Source organism: Ischnura elegans, chromosome 9 (assembly GCF_921293095.1).
Source record: "Ischnura elegans chromosome 9, ioIscEleg1.1, whole genome shotgun sequence".
NCBI lineage: Eukaryota > Metazoa > Arthropoda > Insecta > Odonata > Coenagrionidae > Ischnura > Ischnura elegans.
Genome location: NC_060254.1, coordinates 37477319 through 37498440, shown reverse-complemented (window position 1 = coordinate 37498440; position 21122 = coordinate 37477319). Strand labels below are relative to the sequence as shown.

Here is a 21122-nt window from a genome sequence, read left to right as displayed (position 1 = left end):
ACGACGTGGTATCTGTCACTTGGCGGAAGTCCGGGGTAATGTCTACTTTTTCTCTACGTTTATATAAAAAAAGGGCTGAAAACAGGCTCCGCCGTTTTGTAATAGATCTATGGTTATTAATGAAACCAAATCTTTAAAAACCCTTCAAATGAAAGAAAAAGAAGTCTCAATTAAGATGGCATAACAGTTTTGTCGATAAAACTATTCATGAAACCACTGCACGAGGATAAAGTCGGCAATTTTCAGAAAAAATCGAGGGTGGTCGTTTTTCGCTAAATTTGTTCAACTTTGACCTCACATATATTGTTAACGTGAAAACGCAGGAAGAGAATAATCGGAAAAATTGTGCAAAATTTATTTGAGAATGTTTATGCGAAGTCTCAACTTCCTAGCTCAAAAAAATTGATTTCGAGGTTTTGGCCAGCTTTTTTCGATTCTAGCCCACTATGCGTCGGAACTAAACTAAAACTCTGTGACGAAACGAAACGTAGATAACGTTTCGCACGGGAGGGACCACGTGCTTTGCCATCGAACGGTTTAGTTTCGACCCACACACCGAGTACGAAGTATGGTTGAATTCAGTAGAGGTTCGGCCTACCGTCATTTAAGGGTCCCCGCGCACTGGCAACTTTTTCAAGGCATCTATTTAGTTGCTTTATGGAAGTTCAAACGGCATTGACCACGGCACCGCGCACGGGCGACTTTTTAGTTGCCGTAACTAAATAATTGCGTCCGGACCTATTTTGAGGGTGAGTAAACTGTTGCCGGTAGGAATAGATCGCGTCGGTTTTTGCCGAACCCCGCGCACTGTCAACTTTTCAGTTGCTTGAAGGCCCTTGTTCAGAGCGCATCTTGGAAAGTGTTTTGCTGGACACGTTTTGCAAAGGTCTCATAGTTTTTAAATTTTGGGGTTATTTACGGTAATTTTTTACTGAACAGGCTCTGGATTGTATTTGGAAGCCATAAATTCACAACAACGGTCATATACACTTACTTCTTACGGAAAGATTCGGCAATCCATGTTAAAAATCCCGTCGTAAGTTCGACTGAGGCGGCGCCAATCGTTCCTGCAGCGAATTTGGAGCTAATCTGCACAAGTGTGAGTTACTATTTAGGACCACTTTTTTTTCGTAATTTTTCGTTTAAAATTTAATGCTGAATTATTATCCTAACGTTTTTCTTTATTTTCTGGTTCAGGTTATTTTCAGGTTCTTATCAATTTGACAATTAAAAAAAATATGAGCATCAAAGAATAAAAGTTGTTTGAACGAAGCAAATTACAATCAATAAAAGGCACAATAAAAAATCAATAAAATTTACCATGGATATAATAGAGGAACCGTACTTACATGTCAAAGATAAGTTAGTGATTCTGAACAGAATTGATTACCAAAAACAAGAAAATAATATGTATCCCCGAACATTCAATCACACTATTGCAATCGTGATTGCAATCCAATTACTGCTGTACAAATTCCTTTGGGGGGGGGGGGGGGGGGGGGGGAATGATGGTCTGGGGCCGGAAAAAAAAATGACATGCCTCGATATACTTTTACATCATTTTGGGCCATAAAATTTAAATTTAAGCAGATAAAATTATTATATTTCAATACTAGGCAATATTTTTAAATAACATTTTTATTTTTCTGATAGTTTGGGGGGATCTATCCCCTCACCCCCTCCATAGTTACGTCACTGACTGCAGCCCAATCCTTCCTATCTCGGGTCATATTTTATTTTCTTGAGTTTCCTCCTCATGTGTTTCTCGATCCAACCTAGTCTCTTTTAAATAGTTTAGTCTCCTTTCCATGTATAACTGGATGGATGTATCTCTTCCCTGATACCTGGTCCCATATTAAATAGCCACTCTACCATTTTTACAGCTTCCCAATTTGCAATTAAAGCTATTGGAGGTCATTCCTGGTACCTATATGAAACAGATTTACTTAATTTGATTAAATTATCTATCACATTTAGGTGCTTGAATTTGTGATCATTTTTTAGTAACTTGATAATTAATTGGAATTAAAAGCAGCAACATTTTCGAGTAAATGAAAGTTCTATGCACTTCTCTTACCAATTTAACATACAGTATAGTTTACGTAAATTACTCTAAAAAGGGGATAGTCCACAAGGACTAATACCCTACCCAAAACCCTTGCTTATTTTTTCGCTGTCTCAGAATGAGCGCAAGAACACAACTGGCTTCCCCGGGATCAATTGTAAACTGAGCTGAGAGGCAACTATTTAATCGCCAGTGCGCGGTAGCGAGCAACTCTTGGGTGAGTAAATTGTTTAGTTGCCGGTGATTAAAGGTGTCAGATGCACGGAACACTCATATTTTACCACTAACAGGAGAACGGTGAACGTAATCTGGCTATTCAATTTTTAATCTCAATTTTTAACCTCATTACACGCATGTCAAACGTAATGGGTCGAAACTATTCCCTCTTATCCACCTTCACTCAACTTTTGGGATCGAAACTTAACTATGAGCAGCGGAGTTGGGTTTAATTAAGTTTCGGTCCCGGGAGTAAAGTTTCGTCTCGGGTCGAAAGTAAACTCCTTGGTGATTTTAATTTCGTGCGGGAACAAAACTAAGCTTTGGCCTCCTCGAATTTTTGTTTTCCTCCAGGTCGAAACGAAACATTTTCGTTTCGTTTAACTTGTCATCCCCGCTCTCTCCTTTGTCGAGCAAGGTCGGCATTTCATCCTGCCAGCAGTTAAAGCTAATCACATCTATGAGGGAGAGTCTGAGAAGTGTACACAAGCGGTCATTCACGCGCTTTACAATATTGAAGCGTGCTTTCCTGCCTCTCGTGATATATTCTTGATATTCCTGAATGTTTTTCTTGTATTCGCATAATTAACATACTTTTAATGCTGCTGTGAAAATTTGGTGGCTGCTTAAGTTAAACTTAAGAAAAACGTTGTTCCATTTGCATAATATAAAAAAAATATTTTCCCGAAATAAGATACCAATAGAGAGAGAACACGTATGATAAAGATATACATTATAAATTTTGATGAAAATTGTAAAAAAAAATTTTCTGGGCATTAATGGGTTAAGTTCTCAAGAGGAAGATTGCAGTTTCAGTAATCATGACAGGGCAATGAAGAATTAAGTTTTTCCGGTGAATAACTTTGATGAACTGCTCTAAGGTTACAAACTGGGTCAAGGTCTGCACGATGTTGGCCAACAGACCCTGTAAACCCTGTCTTACCTACCTTATCTGTCTCCTCATTTCATTTAAGCACCTTCTTCTTCTTTTGTCAGTAAATTTTCAGTGAACTTTAATGCATACAAATTTTTTTTGTTATGACTCCATAATTCTCGTTTATTGAAATGATCGCAGCGCCACCATCGGATTATGGTGGCCATTTTAAAAACTAATCTCCGTATTAATTTTTAGATTCTGAATAACAATCTAAAATAGTTAAGAAAAATGTTAGAAAATTTCACTATCATCTGATTCTGAAATATCCTGAAAATTTCAGCGAGACAGCTAATCGGAAAGTAAGTTAAAATGGATTTTAAGATTTTAATCTAATAAGATGACAAACACACATCTAGTTTATAAAAAAATGTTAATAAAAATACTGTCTCACCTGAAAAACCTACAAAATCTTCGGGGTGAATCACTGAAATAGTGAAGCCATATTGGGAGGCTTCCATTTATGGTGCCACCTGATCTCGCAAGGTGATCGTCAGTCCACTGTATTGAGGTTGGTGCACCATACCTCCCGGAATTCGAAATATCGTGGGTCGATTTGTCTTCAAAATCGATACTCACCCAAATTGTGCATATATTCCGTTGATTCCCACGCCCGCCTATGCCTAGTAACGGACCCCACGTCCGTTACTAGGCACAGGCGGGCGTTCACTTCCCCTTCACCGCGGTCCGACTACTCAGAAGCCCTCCCACAGCTCGTAAGCATTCCTGCACAGCTCTCAGTGTTTCCCCGTGGGGAATGCCAGCCATCTAAGTGGTTCCCGCAAATTGCGGTCTCCGAAGAAACCCTTGCAGGAAGGGAGGGCTCCAGCTTCCTTGGAATGACTATTAGAGCCACGGCCCAACTGTCCCGGTCTCAGTAGACAAAAGGTGCAGGGTATTGGCTTCAGGGATGACTTGCTACTGGGGTGAGGATGGCAAATCAACCATTCAACATCGGAAAGCACTGCATCGGAAATCTTGTGTGTGAGGTTTTTATTCTTACAGAGTGTAATATAATAAAAATTCACTCTTTCATTTTTTAATCGTGTGGCATTCCATTTTATGGTGTCTTGGAAGGGTAACTATTACTAATACTAATTTTAAACTAAAAATTAAGTTTACCCACATTATTCGCCGGGAAAGCATTAAATCATCATCCCGAGGAAAGCTTACCCATATTACTAATACTACTTCTTTTTAAAATAAAGCGACCCGGGTTTTGATGAATAATCATCGCCATAGGAAGTAAATTCGTACCTGAATTCTTAGTATAAGTAACAGTTATCATTCCAAGACACCTTGTAGTATAATTGTCGTCGACAGATGTTCCATCGGGTCAAAAAATCTCGGTACAAAGCGCAAAAATAGAATAGTAATGGTAGCAATTGATCCTTTTCTCTTTGTATGAAACACTATGTATTCATTTAACCCATTTGGTTCCATTCATAAAATATATAAAAAATTATATTGTTAATCGCCAGAAAGTCCGATTTCAATTTATCAGAGGAATAACTCCCAATTCATTGCTATGACGATTCCTTTTAACAGTTATCACCACTCTAGGAAATGACTCTAGGAAAAACCCATTATAGGAAAAAACCATTTAAGGGCTCTTTCTCCAACAAATAATTTTCGCGACGAATTAATCTCGTAAAATTTAAGTATTAATCTTCATATTAAAAGGTGCATAACTTCGATGTTTTCATATGAAAAGGAAATGATCTATGAAATTGGCCTAGAATTTATTAAAGCCCTTTACTGCCCGGGGGAAAAATGAATTCCCATATCTATCCGTTTGGTAAAATATCAATTTATCACTTCTGTTGGACCGGGAAATATAGCGGGGCTCTAATATGAAATTATCTATGTCGCTCTGAAAGATATTGATTCTCAAACGCTCAGCCCTTAGCTTAGCGCGTAGCCCCAAGAGCCTCGAGTAGCTCCTTGCCTAATACGTTTAATATCAGTGTGACGCTTTCTGTGCGCCGTGGCAGTTTTTGTTACTTTAGCGTCATAGGGAAATATTGGCGTGAAATGTTCGAATCTGAGAAAGCCAAACGTTGGCAAGTACCTAGTTTATACACCCCAAAAATTTGAAGTGTATAGCACAAGTCTTAAACATACAACCCGTCAAAAAAAGCAGTTCGAACTCGAGTGATGCATACTCTCAGACAGCCTAGCCCCCGAGAAGAAAAGTATATCATTTGCGTGAAATTTTCAAGAGTGTCTTTTTTATTTGCACTTCGCTGACCTAGGACCACTAGAAAAAGGTTTTACGTGTTGTATTCTCTGTAAATCGAATTAAAAATTCATCATTTTTGTTGAACTATTTATGGCAATTGTTGGCGAGCAAAAATCTTGTTGAATGCTTGAATACACGCGTCTTTGAGAAGTAAAACTTATGTTAAAGTTAATTTTAAAAAATAAGTGTACAAAATATGTGAAAAGTATTTCCATCGAATCGTGTAGGTACGACCTTTCATCCTAAAGCAAAATTATATTTGAATGAATCTCAATCAATTTCCACATATTTTCACCATATTTTTTCATTTTTCACATATTTTTTTTTAAATGTAAAGATTGAATTTCCTCCCCATCTATCCCGTTTATAACGAGAATACGTTTCCAAGTCTTGTTAGCCTCTTTCAATCTATTGAGGTAGATTATTTAATGAAAAAAAGTTTAAATCGACCTCCAATTCTTGAAATTAGATAAGTGAATACCTTAAGAATCACCAATAGGTAGGCATTTATTGGAAAATATGATAACTTAAACTATTCAATAGTTAAAATATTTGAAAAAGTAAAAAAAAATGATTGGCATTAATATTTATTGATAGATTATCAACCCATTCCAGTTTATTGTTCACTCTAACAATAATTTTAACAACGTAATTAGAAATAATACTACTGCCATCATGGTGTTTATGTTGATATTTAAATTATTTCTAACTGGAAACGTATCAACACCGTGAGTCATTTCTGGGAGTGGTGACATGACAACTGAAAAAAAGAATCATCATAGCAATGAATTGGGAGTTATTCCACGGATAAATTGAAATTGGAATTTCTCATGATTAGAGATACGTGATGATAGTACTTTCCTTTTAATTTTATAGCACTTTCAATTACAATTTATAGAATTTTTTTAGCATCTATTTTTAATTTCTTTCCATAGTGTAGTTGACGACAAAGTGAGATGAAACACATGTATTTGAAAAATTACGGAATAGTTCAAATAATTATGGGGTATAACAGTAATAAATTAAGGAATCAGGTATGAAGTAAATAATTTAAAAATGATACTATTAGCTGAATATCATTTACAGTGGTTTAACGTCAATATTGGACAAGTTTCAACACTTTCTTCCTCCAACCAGTTGTGTCTGTCAGTCACAACTAGAATGTACTGGCTCAAAAATCTCTCTGCATCCACTATGCTAACTCGCGTCCATAGTGTGTGGAGTGCAGCATTAACAAACTCAGTTTTTTCTAAGAAGGTGGAAAGAAACAGGGTAGGGCGCAGTTAGGAGTTAAGGCTGGGGGGGTTTAGGTGCAACCAATACCGGGGTGTGTGGGGGTATGGAATACCCACCAGGATAAGCGGTAGGTGCGATCCTAATAAATTGCGGAATTTTAAGATAAATTGTTCAAATGGTGAGTTTTACGGATTTCTAAGGGATGTCATATTAATCCTCACACTATTCTACTAGTAATATTAATCCAATTAAGTAAAATGGATAAAACCTAAAAATTTCTCTGAGCTCTGGGGAGGGGGGGGGGGGGGTTATTCCCCAATACCCCCCTTCGCTGCGCCACTGGAAAGAAATATTAAGAAACTACCAGGGTTCTCTCTCAACCTCTCTTGTGTATGTAGCCTATAAAAATACCTGTAACTATTTATGAAGCTGTAAGGCTCAACGTCCAGTGGCGTAGAGAGGATCGGGCTTGGCTCTAAATTTGCAAACTTTTCCATCGAAAAGGCAAATTTGCTATTGAAATATCATAGAAGTCCAGTCATCGCGCCTATGTCGCATTTATTCACGTGTGTCGCATCAACATCGCATTAATCCCAAATGTGATTTTCACGTTACACTACCCACGATTCACAACATAATTTTCTTATATTTTATGAATGGAACCAAGCGTTGATTTAACCGTGTTTGCTGATTCGATTCTAGTATTGATAAAAAATTTAGCTTATCAAATGATAAATTCATCTGCTAACTGAAAACGACCTCTATGGTCATTATTTCACTCAAATTATACTAGCTACGGCAAAAACCTATCTGTGCCGATATAGCGGTGCATGAAACGACATTGAACGTAAACAGTATTGTGAATTTGCTCTACGATCAATTTAAGAGCTTCAGCATCTAAAAACATTTTCAGGACTCAGGGAAGTTATTTTAGATATGTCCATTGTATTATTATCCATAATTTTGTCATAAATATGTCATGCAATGCCATGACATAATTTCCAAAAATTGATAAGAATGATTCAGTTTAAATTCAGTAACGATATTTGAAATAACCTCTCACGTTTTTCCGGACAATTCTGACTAAAGTGATACGTATTTAACATGGACAGGCCTTAAAGGTTATCTTTTAATATTATCTCAATGCTCTTAATAACAATGCCTGCTCAATCATTTTAAATTATTCTGCGCATTAAGGTAGGTGCGCACTGAGTATTTAAGAAATATTCAGGCAGTCCCACTATATTTCCCAGGCCGAAAGAAGTGGTAAATTGAGAGAGATATTTTGCCGAACGGATAGATATGGGGATTCGTTTTTCCCCCGAGCAGTAAAGGGCTTTAATAAATGCTTGGACCAATTTTATAGTGCCATTCCTTTTCTTGTGTAAACGGATAGTGTCCTAACACCCGCTATACGCATATTTAGGCGATTTGTATGCGGATATAATGATTTAATATTTGTATATATATACAATTTGACTTGAGATATATACAGTGGGCAAAATCTGGGGGGAATTGGTCGCAAAAACCCCCCGCCGAAAATACTGGAGATAAAAGTAGTCTGAATAGCTCGGTGGTGTGAGAATCTGCCCGGAAAGCAGAAGTTCTATGGCTTGATTCCTGGTCCAAGTGAAAATTTTCCATGTGTTTTCGGTCTTTTTTCTATCTCCACGCCTCGCAGTGTCATCGTCGTGTGTCTATGTTTCTATCTCTTTGTTTCAATTATATCTGTAATTATGTTTATATATGTAAACAAATGAATTCATAGAGTAGTAAAGAAAGGGATTGGAGCATATAATGCAAAAAGTACGAGGACCACGGTTCTATGGTTGATAGATTATTTCGCACATCTTTTTAATATTTGCTTCCATGCAAATGTTGACGGAGACCTAAGTTATAAACATTTCAAATTACAAGGTGATTACCTGCTTAAATTTTACGCGAGTAATTCGTCGCGAAAAATGACTGTTGGAGAAAGAGCCCTGTGTTCTCTTAAATGTAAGTATTTCCGGCTGAGTAACGTCCATTATACATACATATGCTATGTAATATACTTTCCAGGCCGTGCTAACTTAAAAAGGTCTCAATTCATTTTACGACACTTGTGCATTCTCGCACGAGGCCATCATTTCGTGGGTACGTCAATTCAAGGCGAGTGCCAGGGCTCGTTCATCTCCGCTGGGACTACCCTACTCTCCGCCCCTTTGGTGTAAGTCCCGTGCAATAACCCGCCAGGCCCAAGTCAGACGCGGTTGGTACCTTGTTGGCTGAGAACCCTCTTTCTCCGTTTAGTCGACAGAGAGAGTCCCTCCTTCGTGACATTCGCCAATATGATCCACATCTGCATAACGCATCGCATTCGTTCCGAAGGGTACAGTACCCACGTAGCTTGCGGCACTGCGCAGGAGACCGTTTTTGGCACTAGATTTCACTTATTTTCTGTAAATTGAGATATTTCATTTTGGAAACGGAGAAGTTTCATGTCACAAAAAATCTCCGGATTATTCTCCTAATGTGGAGACAATCGTAGAGGGACAAGTTGATGGCAAGAACGGAAAAGAAAGACCTCTAATGAAATATATGGATCAGATAGGCGTCCATTTACCACACGAGGTGATTTTTGGCGATTTTTGGACCCCTCCGTCCCTCTTAGTGATATATCGTGAGAGTTTGCTCGACCCCCTCCCTATATTCTCATGTGAGGTTGTTCAAAATGCGTATTTTCAGGGTAAATACGTTCCCGGAGAATACTTAACCGAGTAGTCCGGGAAATATGATTCACTACAGATGGATCACTACAGCAGATCGAATTCTTCGATTGCATGTTTCAATTGAAGCACCATCAAAAGAACTGATGACTCTGGAAAAATTTGTAATCGAAGTTTACGCTCCAATAAGGTTTTCAATAAAATTGAGACCACATTACATGGAAGGCCCGAAACATGTTACGAACATGATTCTTCTTATGAAATATATGGATAGAGACATCAAATTACGTCTCTACCCTCTAATTCAGGGAAACGTTATTTAGATCACCCAGAGAATATTCTGCTTGAAATGTAGGTGATGAACGCTGACAAATTCCTGCAATAGCCATCACAAAGATATTGAAATCGAGGGAAACTCAGTGGGAGGAAATTCGAAATTCCAAAGCTAAACTTCGATGCACAAAATTATATCGACTTGGTTGACTGGGAAGCAATTGAAGTAACTCAACCGCCATTAGTAGCTGGGATGACAAACAAAGCATGGAAGACCTTGTTACGGAAATAGCTGTGTTAGAAGTACCTGCTTTTCCCTGCCACACACAAGCAGTTGAAAGAATGGTAGAAATGGTCACGATGGCAACAAAATCCGTGTGCAGTACAGAATGCAGGCATGGATGGGCGTTATCGTGCATGAGAGAGAGAGAAATTCAGCCGAAATTCGAAAATAACTCGCAATACAATTTTGTCCGAGCTATCGATGTGTTTACACAATCGTCTCCTTTGAAAGGGTGGTTGGGGGGACACGGGTGGAGTTCGATGGTTGCCACTTCCTTGTGGTAAGTTCTGGGTAGTTTCTTCACATGTAGGCAGAAATAAATTGTGTTGTGCGAGTGGTCTCTACTATAATTTTGTTGCTTATTCATAGACATTCTTTGAACCATTGATTTTGTCAAATAAACTTCAAGTTTCATTTTGTAAACTGTAAGCATGTATCCACACTTCAATATTATCCATTATCCCATATTTGCATAAAATTAGTCTTCATAACTGTTTTATTCTTAAATCAGCCTGATTTTTCGCAAAATTTTAAACTGTAGAGCTCGATCGGCAGTGGTTAATAAATTTTGTGTGCGAGATCCTTATATCATTTCGCTGCTTTGCCGCACAGGGCAAATTTGATCAGGAAAAAAACCTTTTTTCGGCCTACCCTACTGTATAACTCGTCTGTTTTTACGCAACGTTGACTACTGTGGTGGCATTCAGGTGAATTTATTTACAAGATCAGGTTAAGTCTGTAACGACAAATATACGCTGTCACAAAAAATTACTGTATTCTTTAAGCATCAATCGTGGCAACCAGTAACTGCATTTATTCGCATGCAGGAGGTTATTTCAGCAAATTGGCATCTTATAAACAGTGTACCTACACTGTAGCTAAGAAAAAATATTCGAAAATATTTTTAAAACTTGTTTATCAATATCTAAAATAATATTTTTAGCAAATTTATTATTTATTAAGTGCAAAAATTAGGTAATCAGAATATTTTCAACTTTATACAAGAATTAGATTACAATTAAGAAATTATTAATAAAGCTCTTTTTCGAGGGAACTTTATTTAAATATGTTAAAATTTTAATTACACCAAAGGATGAAGTTCGCCATGAAAAAATATTTGACTTAGCCGGGATTCGAACCCGGATCTCCCGATTGCCGGTCAGGCGTGCTACCAATTACACCACCAAGCCATCTTCTCAGAGCGAACTTCGGGATGGGTTTGCTTTTGGTTTGCTTTTGCTTTGCTTTGAACTTTGCACCCGTGCGCGTGACTGCGTACAAAGTAACTTGTTCCTTCAGTGCTTTGATGTTAAAATTTTCTTTTTGATCTGTTATTTAATTAGAAATTATATTTTAAATAATAGAAAAATTGTTCCAAAACCCTCTTATGGTGACATTAAATGCCTTTCATTTGTATAAGTTCGGTTGCATCGCGGAATCGTGAAGTCTTCATTTTCTTCCTATCGCTCTGTGTTAACTTACGCTGAAATATATATTTTTAATGCAATGGTGCAACAGAATTTGAATTTCTTTGCAAGTGGTTGTCTGAATGTATGCACCTGATCGTCTCATTATTACAATTATGTTCTACGATCTCATGTAGTAATGAATTGACGATACGTACATGAACGTGGAGTTTTTTTATAGAGGTATTGAGAATTGAAGTAAAAAACACACAAAACATCTTAATTTTAATGGCTTTGATTTTAAATTATGGATGCGCCAGTATTGATTCACTGAACTGGAAGTCCAGCCGTAGAATCACTCAACCGGCTGGTTTTCATCATTCTGTTTGAACTCTCAATTAATTTGGAGTTATTCGGCAAACATTTATTCAAACGTTGATTGATTTTGGCAACGGGAATACATGGACCATGTGAGGGTTTTGGTACATATTTGGAATGCACTCAAAGCCTCATGTCACGAGTTTTGTGAAATTCAGGACTACCGAAGAACCCTGATTGGCAGCAATGGTAGCCCGTTGCAGTGGCATATCTAAAGATATCTAAGTGGGTACTATAGCCAATTGGTCCCTAAAAACTAATACCTCCCCTTGATGAGGATGAGTGTAAAATAATAACTGTATTTATACACGTTCGTTTAAAACTCAATTCCGAACACTGACTCATAAAAGTATTTGCGGTGGACGAGACGAGATAGGACAAATAGACATAGAATCAACTCCATCTAAATCGTCTGAAATCCTAGGAAAATTTGTCGAAATTCTTAATTTTCTGACTGTTACAATGTTACTAAGTGGCTATTTCATTCTACTGTTCGGGGTTCAAAAAGCCACGGTAATGACTAATTTGAACTTAGCGGAGAAGGTTATTAATGAAACTCATCATAGAAGCAATTAGTCCACACCTTGTAGCATCATTATCAGATTCTACTCATGTAAAGTGTTTCTCTATAGGATCGAGGCAAGAACGATTACAGTGGCAGAGAAGTCAATAGTGAAAACATTCGAAATTAGGTCCTTCCGAAGAATAATGATAAAATGTATAGACCGATTAAGAATTGAGGAAGTGTTGTGAAGATTAGAACACAGAAGTCTTCTAAAAATCTTTAGGAGAAGACGGTTGAAACTTAGTTGGGCACATTAAAGGACATAATGGCCTGATAAAACAATCCTAGAAGGACAGGTGGAAGGGAGAAAGGGCAAGGGATGGCCCAGAATTATTTACATAGGACAGGTTATAAAGGATGCAAAAGAAAATAAGTACGTCGCTATGAAACGGTTAGCGAGTAGGGGAGAGGAATGGAGAGTTGCGTCAAACCAATCTTAGCATTGTTGACATATGATGATGATAGACAATTATCAACGGGGAGGATAACAGGTGTTAATTTGTCAGAGCTAGGTTGAAAAGGAAAAGCTCACAACTCACTAATCCATTCTTCGCCAAGCCCTCTCCAGCTGAAAGCCTTTTCTCCTATCTGTTTCACTGCCTGAGACAATCACAAAACCTGTTTCGGGGATATTTTATTTTGCTTTTATTGTATTTCCTGTCATCTGACTTAAACACTATAGCAAAGTTTTATTTCATCCTTATTTCTTTCACATAGAGGGATACTAAAACCTCCACCCAAGTGGAGACACTACGGGATACCAAAGTAATTATTGCAGATGGAGAACAGATGATACTGCATGATCTGGAATACATTTTTAATTACTCGCTTTTGCTCACCTGTGGTCTTCTCAAGTCGCTCTGCCAGTTCTTACAATTTTTTTATATGCCGTTTGTTATTAAAGGATCGTTTTTTTCTGAGAATGCTAATCAAATCAAATCCCAAGGAATACCAAACAGTTCTTGGCTTCCAGGCTTCCTGACTATTACCACTGTTCCGTGTTTGAGTCATGACTTCGCGAAGCCTAGCAACGAAGTGAGAGAAAAGTTTTACATTGCGCTTTCCATAGTTTATTTTAATGTATTATCGAGTTATGACCAAAAATTTCAACAAATAGTAAGCATTGACCCTTATGAGATTATGGGACCCTTATGGGACACTTAATTATTTTTCGAATAGAAATAATTTTACATGAACAGAATATTGGTCAAAGTGGCTTCCCTACCCAAGCACCCTTACAATAACTTACAATGGGGAGACTGCCGGGCGGTGCCGAAGGGAGAGTCCGGGGAAGCCAAGTCTTGCGAGGTCGCAGACTCAACAGAGGTAGGGTGGTTGGCCAAGTCTTGCGAGGGCGCAGACTCAACGCGACCTGGTCTAGAATCGGAATCCCCAGCATTGTGGCTGCCACGCGCTTATAACCCGTTTCAAGGGTTCAAAGGGCGGATCGAGTCACCGGTTGATATCATAGTAAGGAGGAAAGGGAGCGTTTCCGGAGGGTTTGGTGGACCCACCCCCACGTCCTTGCTCTCCTGTCCCCCCATTACGACATCTAGGTTGTGGGGTGGGGAGTGAGAGATAGCGGGCGTTTGCCATATTTTCGCAAAAGACTGTCTGTGAATGGAAACGAAAGACCGTCTCAATCAAGGAGGTTGTTAATATCTGGAGGGGGCACCACTGGTTTCGAGCGTGGAGCGAAGTGTGGCCGTAATGGGGGTGCTTGGGTAGGGAAGCCACTTTGACCAAAATTCTGTTCATGTAAAATTATTTCTATTTGAAAAATAATTAAGTGTCCCATCAGGGTCCCATAATCCTATAAGGGTCAATGCTTACTATTTGGAGAAATTTTTTGTCATAACTCGTTCATACATTAAAATAAACTATGGAAAGCGCAATGTAAACTTTTTTTCTCACTTCGTTGCTAGGCTTCGCGAAGTCATGACTCAAACATCTTTTCCCAGGGAAATATTATTATCAACCATCACGGTTACGTTCTACATCTGGCTCAGCTGAAAGTAAAATTTTACGGGAGTAAACTAGCCATTTACCTGCACATATATTGGTATTGACTTTGATTATAGCCAACGGAAATTAACAATTACAGTAATAAAGTATACTTTCAAGGATATCCCCACCAGTAAAGTGGCTAACTGGCACAGATTTTACATGTATATTAATAGATGTATCGCGAATGATGGGAAAAATGCGATGACAATCACCTGCGAAATACTAATGATTATGGTAGCATTTTTCTCTTAATGTAGTTCATTTTCAGAACAAAACTTAGCCACCTCAAAATGTTTGTCGCAGACCAAGTCCAAAAATTGTCAAACCAAGGTGGTGGAGATTTGACCACGCCAAAAAGTCGGAAACAGCACCTCCAGATATTCACAACCTCCTTGGTCTCAATAAAAGTCCTTCCACTTGGCAACACTGCTAAATTACGTAGCGTACACCACGGAGATTTGAAAGCAACGGGATATTCTGAAGGCTAAGCTCCGCCTATCGGATTTTGGTTGGTTTTTAGGAAGTCACGTGCTCTACGCCCTCCCCTAAAAAAACCTATTTGGGCCAGCCTCTCAGTCTCCAAGATATTTGAAATGAACTATAGTCTACTATGCCCCGCGATTTAGTGTCGGTGAATATCCGGAAACTGTTGATACAATGTGATATTTTACACTTTCCCGGCAAACAACATGTAAAAACTCTTATCGGGATACTGCGCAGGTAAGATTATAAGAGAGCGCCGACGTTTCGGGTACCGAATCGCTACCCATTCTCGGCAGCCGTATCCCTAGAAGAGTTTTTACATGTTGATACAATGATAACGTTAGCTGATAACGAGTATGCCGTTAGGAAAATGGCCAAAAAACACTGGTTTACCGGAAATGGTGAGTCTATGTGGGGTGGGAACAGCGTATTTTACGTAATTAAATGACAATACATTTTAATATTGCTTTTTACACCACTTACATCGAGGTGGAAAATAATAAATCACTCTTTTTTGTGAAAAGGTTGCATGTTTACTGAATAAGCTCTCATGGAAGAAAGCCTTGCCACGGAAGTAAAACGTTTGCATTTCGAGTTTAAGTCGTGCAAAAAGGTATTGTATATATTCGTGAATAATGCATCTCCACTTCTTTCATGGCAGCTCCACGATGTCGGTTGAGATGAAAAGCTGCTGCCTTTGGACGCGGCTTGGCGGAGAAACTTGGAACTTTTTATATTTCATAGGAGTGGGAGGCGGGTGAAAAAATGGAATACTCCTGTAAGGTGTCCCCCTCTTGCGCTACTCCCACGAACCACATTCGGAGAAAGGAGAGGATGAAAAAATATTCCCATCCGAAGCCAGCTTTTAGTTCACTCCGTCCTCAAAGGGATGAATATTTTTTTTCGGAAGCTTTTACACTTTTAATGTCGAGCAGATTGGGGGCTTGCGTGAGGGTGGTAGATTCGTTGTTTGCAGGGGTGCGTATTGGGAAGGGGCCAAGTACCCTCCACCCCCGAAACATGAAGAATAAATTACTTCGGTACCTTTAAATTGAATTCTTTCTGTTTATCATACGCGAAGGCATGACCGCAGTATGCATTGATTCTCCGTTACATACATTTTTAGAGGTATGATTGCCATTCTCAAATATTGCCACGTATAAATAAGAAATCATCATGATTCATCAGACAGTTACTGCGTTTATTTTGGTGGCACATATATTTTTGTAATATACTGGTGCCTCAATTCTGGTGTTATTACATTTAAGCTCACTCTCCTTTGCTGCTTCTAATTTGTGCAAAAGAAAGTATTGTGAGTATATAAATTCTTTTCATTATTATTATTATGGTATAAACATTGTCATACATGTCGCGACCGTAAGTGGTGCCATCATATTTTGTATTGTTGCCAATGAGGCTGGGATGCTTGTTTATGTGTCGAAGTCATGGACTGGATTTTAAAGGGCAGAATGGGCACCAAGAAATTAATCATACAAACGTGGAGATTTGATTTATCCATCTCCTTATAGAAATAGTGGAATAGGATACATTGCGAGTATCAATTCTCATATACCTTGGGAAAAGTTTTTGAATCCCCACTTGAGTTCTGTTAAAGAGTCCTAAATATATCTTTCTCGTCCGATGTATTTTGGTGATGGATTATTGCCTTAAAACTCGTGTGAGGTCATCTTAAAAAATTTCACCTTACGTGAATTATACCGTTGTCAACATTTGCCCTAATCTCAAATTTAAACCATAAATTAAATTTCAGAATTCTGATGTATATTATTTACGATTTGAGATAGAATCAAATGTTTAAGATGGTCTAATCTGCTTGCCCTGAAAATTATATGATGGCGTTTCATGCGAGTAATCTGTCACTAGAATTGGCCAATAGTGAGGGAGAAATTTTTCTTATCTACCCAGCTGTATGAAAGTGTAGATGTGAGGAAACAATTCATCAGACGCATGGAACATGTTTCTATGTGGGAGCGAGGCTTGGACATTGACAGTCGAGAAAAGTCTGGAGTGGAAGCGTTCGAAATGTCGTGCAATCGAAGAATGGTGAAGATAAAATGGATCGACCGAGTAAGTAGTGAAAGAATAGAATCCGAAGCTCCAAGCATGTTGGAATTTAACTGTTCCACATTGAAATAACCACTTGCAATTTTCTGCATCGAGGAGGAATCGCAAGTGTTTATTTCAATAATTAAGGAGTGGTCAGAAGAGTGGGAGAAAAAAGAATTCTAGAAACCTCAAGGAGAAGACGGGAAAGTTATATTGGCCATATCATGAGGCATGATGTACTGATGAAAACAGTCATCGTAGAACAAGTGGAAGGGAAGAATAATAATGGACGGCCCCAAATGATTTACATAGGAAAGGTTATAAAGGATGTAAAAGGGAAGAAATACGTAGCTATGAAGAGGCTAGCGGATAGGAGAGAGAATGGAGAGATGCGTCATGCCTATCTCAGGATTGTGGGCTAAAGATATTTGAGTGATAGAGTTTAAAAAGATGATGTAAAGTAGATGATGAGTGATAGAGTTTAAAAAATTGAAGAGACGCATATTTTTTTCTAAATATCGATCCGTTTCATAATATAAATGATGATAGCTAAAGAGTGCGAGAAAAATGAAGTCTTCTAAAAACTTTAAGAGGAAGGCGTGACAACTTTGTTGGCCACGTTATAACGATGGCTTGATGAAAACAACCGTAGAAAGTCTGGTGGAAGGAAAGAAGTGTAAGGGACGGCCCCGAATGAGTTACATAGGAGAGGTTATAGAGATTGTAAAAGGATATAAATAAGTCATTATGGGAAGGCTAGCGGATAGGAGAGCGGAATGGAGAGCTTTAGCTACCCAATCCTAGAAATGTTGACGTCATCATCAACACTGGTCAACAATCCTAAGATTGGTCCCACGCAGCTCTCCACTCAACTCTTCTATCTGCTAATATTTTCACCCTTACGTATTTCTTCTATTTCACATCCTTCTTTTCCTGTTCCATACATTGTTGACTTATGCCCCCAATCAAAGGAAATGTAAGGAAGATATTTATACGTAGGCGCACGTCAGAGCTGCGTAAGAAGTGAGGGCAGTGTGGAGGAGAAGGAAATGATTAAGGGAAGAGTGGGTGGCGAGTGACTGTTGGTGACTGACTGCGTGACGGAGGCTTGGAATATTTCAAGGGATGCGGTAGATGAAAGGGATGCGTGGGTGTGGGATGAGCGCGGGGCGTGGCTTTCTTTTGCTTTCCCGTAAATTATGAGGCAGGAAGCCCCGCACATCCTTTGGATGTTTGGATCCTTTCCTTTTTCTCATACTTTTTCATCCTCGTCCATATTTTGTCATACATTTTAATTTTTGCTACTACTTTATCATATTGTCTCATGAATATGATGGATATTATTTTCTCGGTCTTTGCGATACATTCGCACGGCCTTGGTTGCTTTGAACCATTCTTTTTCAGACTTTGTGATACTCTTTCATGCTTTAATGTAGTGTTTTGTTTTTTCTTGTGTGAATATATTGTTTGTCACTGGACGAAACACGTCTTTGTGTGCAATCATGCGCACGGTTGCAATGTTATGTCTACCAAGGTTGAGGTTCTGGAAAGATTGCTTGGTGTTGTAATTGGCTAGCACGTCTGACCGGATCCCTGCTAAGCCAAATATTCTTTCATGGAGATATTCATCCTTGGTGCATATATTGTTTGTAAGTACGATTTATGTATGAGTACCTTCTCATTATTTACTATTATTTTTCATCAAATCTTGCTTCTTGCCTTGCACAATTATTCCTTCTTATTGATACGCCAATATGTAATCGCGTTCTCTCATATTTTTCAGTATTTTCCTGAATGAAGGTGTTTCGGAAGGCTTTTTAATTCTTTCTAATTTCATAAATACCCAGTTTTTATTTATTAGTTATGTATTGAAATTATTAATCGTACGTTTCATATTTTTCAATATTTCTTCTAACTCTACGTATTACTTTCCAATCAGCTTCATAACACGTGCGGCAGGAGGTGTTTGGACACCAGCCGATAGCAGAACAAAGGAAAAGAAACGAAAAAAAATGTGTTCTGACTACCGACTCCCTCTTTAGCATTTAATTCAATCCTTTCATTGTTCGAAGGAAAGCGAATTCCTAAACCTGTTCGCTTGGAAAAATATCTCTCTCAATTTATCGTTTCTGTCGGACCCAGAAACATGGCAAGGCTCTAAGGTGATGTTCACCTTGTCGCTCTTGTTAGATGTAGATAATGATAAACGAAGATATCGTATTTCCACAACTTATTGGCAGAGTACTACACGTGTTTCAATTGCTATACAATCATTCTCAGGTAATAATAGAAGCTACCAAAAAATTCCTATTCCAACAGATAGATCTTCAAAAATAGTGGAGAAGGAATATATGCGTAAATATATCTGTTGGAAATGGAATTTCCTGTCAGTTTCTATTAGTACCTTAGGATATCATAATGTTGAAACACGTGCAGTACTCTGTTAATAAATTGTGATATCTTCGTTTATCAATAGTTATGTTGTTCCACGAAATCTTTCCTAAGAAAGTCGACCCTAAGGTGTAGATAGTTCATAAAAGGTAATGTGATCTAAGCTTATCACGTAGCTTTCGAGTATCCAGCGGCTCCAAGACTAATTCTTGCAGCTCTCACTAAAATAAAAAAGACTATAATTATGTAACAGAGACAGATGAGATGTAGCAAAAGGACATCTTCATTAAATAATAAAGAAATGGCACTTTTCCACCTAATTATTCAGCAACGTACGACGCGTTTAGATCATTCTCAAGTGCACTGTTCACCACGGGCGCGGCGGTTCCAGGATTTTTTTCTGGGAAGAACAAGGGTCTCACCGGCAAACGAACTTCTTGCACGAGAGATTAAAAACAAGATTAAACATTTGCTGTTCAAAATATTCTTTATTTGAACATTAAAGTTATTAATATGAAATTAAATGATTGAGGCTCCGTACTACACGAAACAAAACGAACGTAATGATAACAGTATTAAAAAAATTTGTCTATCTTTTTGTGTCTGAGGCTCATGCCCCCTTCCCTCCTCCCTAAATCCGCCTATGCTGTCCACTTTACGTGAGTCAATCAAGCATTTTAATTATTATTTTAGATTCGGGAACTTGAGGCAACCGTGTATACGTTCTACTAAAACTTGAAACCTATGGATGAGGTTGATTCAGATAAAACTGCCTTTTGATTTCACGCATGGAATCCCAATTTTCACTTTTCATTACCAATATGTAATGATTACTCAAGTGTAACGATTACTTACACGAGCTTTAGAGAAGAATACTAGGGAAAATTCGTTTGTTAAAATGCATCGATTTTAAGTTTAAATATCTAAAGACGAAATCGATAACAGTAATTAAATCACTTTTTCTTCGTTATTTATTTATTTAATTTATTTATTCCCATACCACCGAAAACAGCTGCACATGGCCTTTTACATCGAGGTTTTCAACATTTAAACGATATTAACGTACACGAACAACCAGGTAGGTTCGAACCAACAACTAGGTTGCCCTTGATATGGGCAACCTAGCGCGGCAGGACTCGAATCCATGCCCTCCATCCATGTGTGGCAGGCCAAATAGGGTTGCATGGTGAACGAAGTCCAAAACTACATACAACTTACTATAACACCTAACACCAATAAGGCACAACTCGAATCCAAATATTATAATATACCTCTGAATACTATTTAAGCGTTTTACCGATTAAACCCTTCTTCGGTTCCTTATCTTCCGTCATACACTTCCCTCTCCAATTCACCCCACGTCAAGGCAATTTTCCCTGTATAATTCCTTCATTCTGGAGCCGAGAAAAGTGATTTCTGTCACAAATTCGATCAGTATCAAAAAAATATCCGCTTTAATTTAAAAAAATAGCGTAAAAATTACTACCTAGAAAATTTAGAATCAAACAAACCGTACGGAATATTTGAAAAAATAAGGTTCAATTTTCCAAAAAAAAAATGTCTAATCCTATTCTATTAATAAATCACGCCACTGATAATTACAAATGGAAATTTTGCCTAACATCCATAATTACACTCTTATAACCTCGTTAAAATCAGATCCGTCAGGGAGGCAAGTGGGGACTTTCGCGATTCCTTATAAAAAATGCCCGAAATGAATCAACACATCCAGAGGCTGAATGGCCAATTCTCTATTTTAGTATTCATGTTCCGGAGTGTGTGTGTTCAATTCAAAATGAGGATATTTTTTAAACGAAATCCTTATTACTGTCTGAATTTTTGACTTTAGATTGTCGACCGGTTTCCTT

At 38.1% G+C, this 21122-nt stretch overlaps 1 non-coding gene across 1 annotated transcript; it reads right to left on the bottom strand.

The window, feature by feature from the left end:
- Positions 1 to 11075: 11075 nt before the first annotated feature.
- Positions 11076 to 11147, bottom strand: Trnaa-ggc. Its single transcript has one exon. It is a non-coding gene; the product is annotated as a tRNA-Ala (tRNA).
- Positions 11148 to 21122: the final 9975 nt, after the last annotated feature.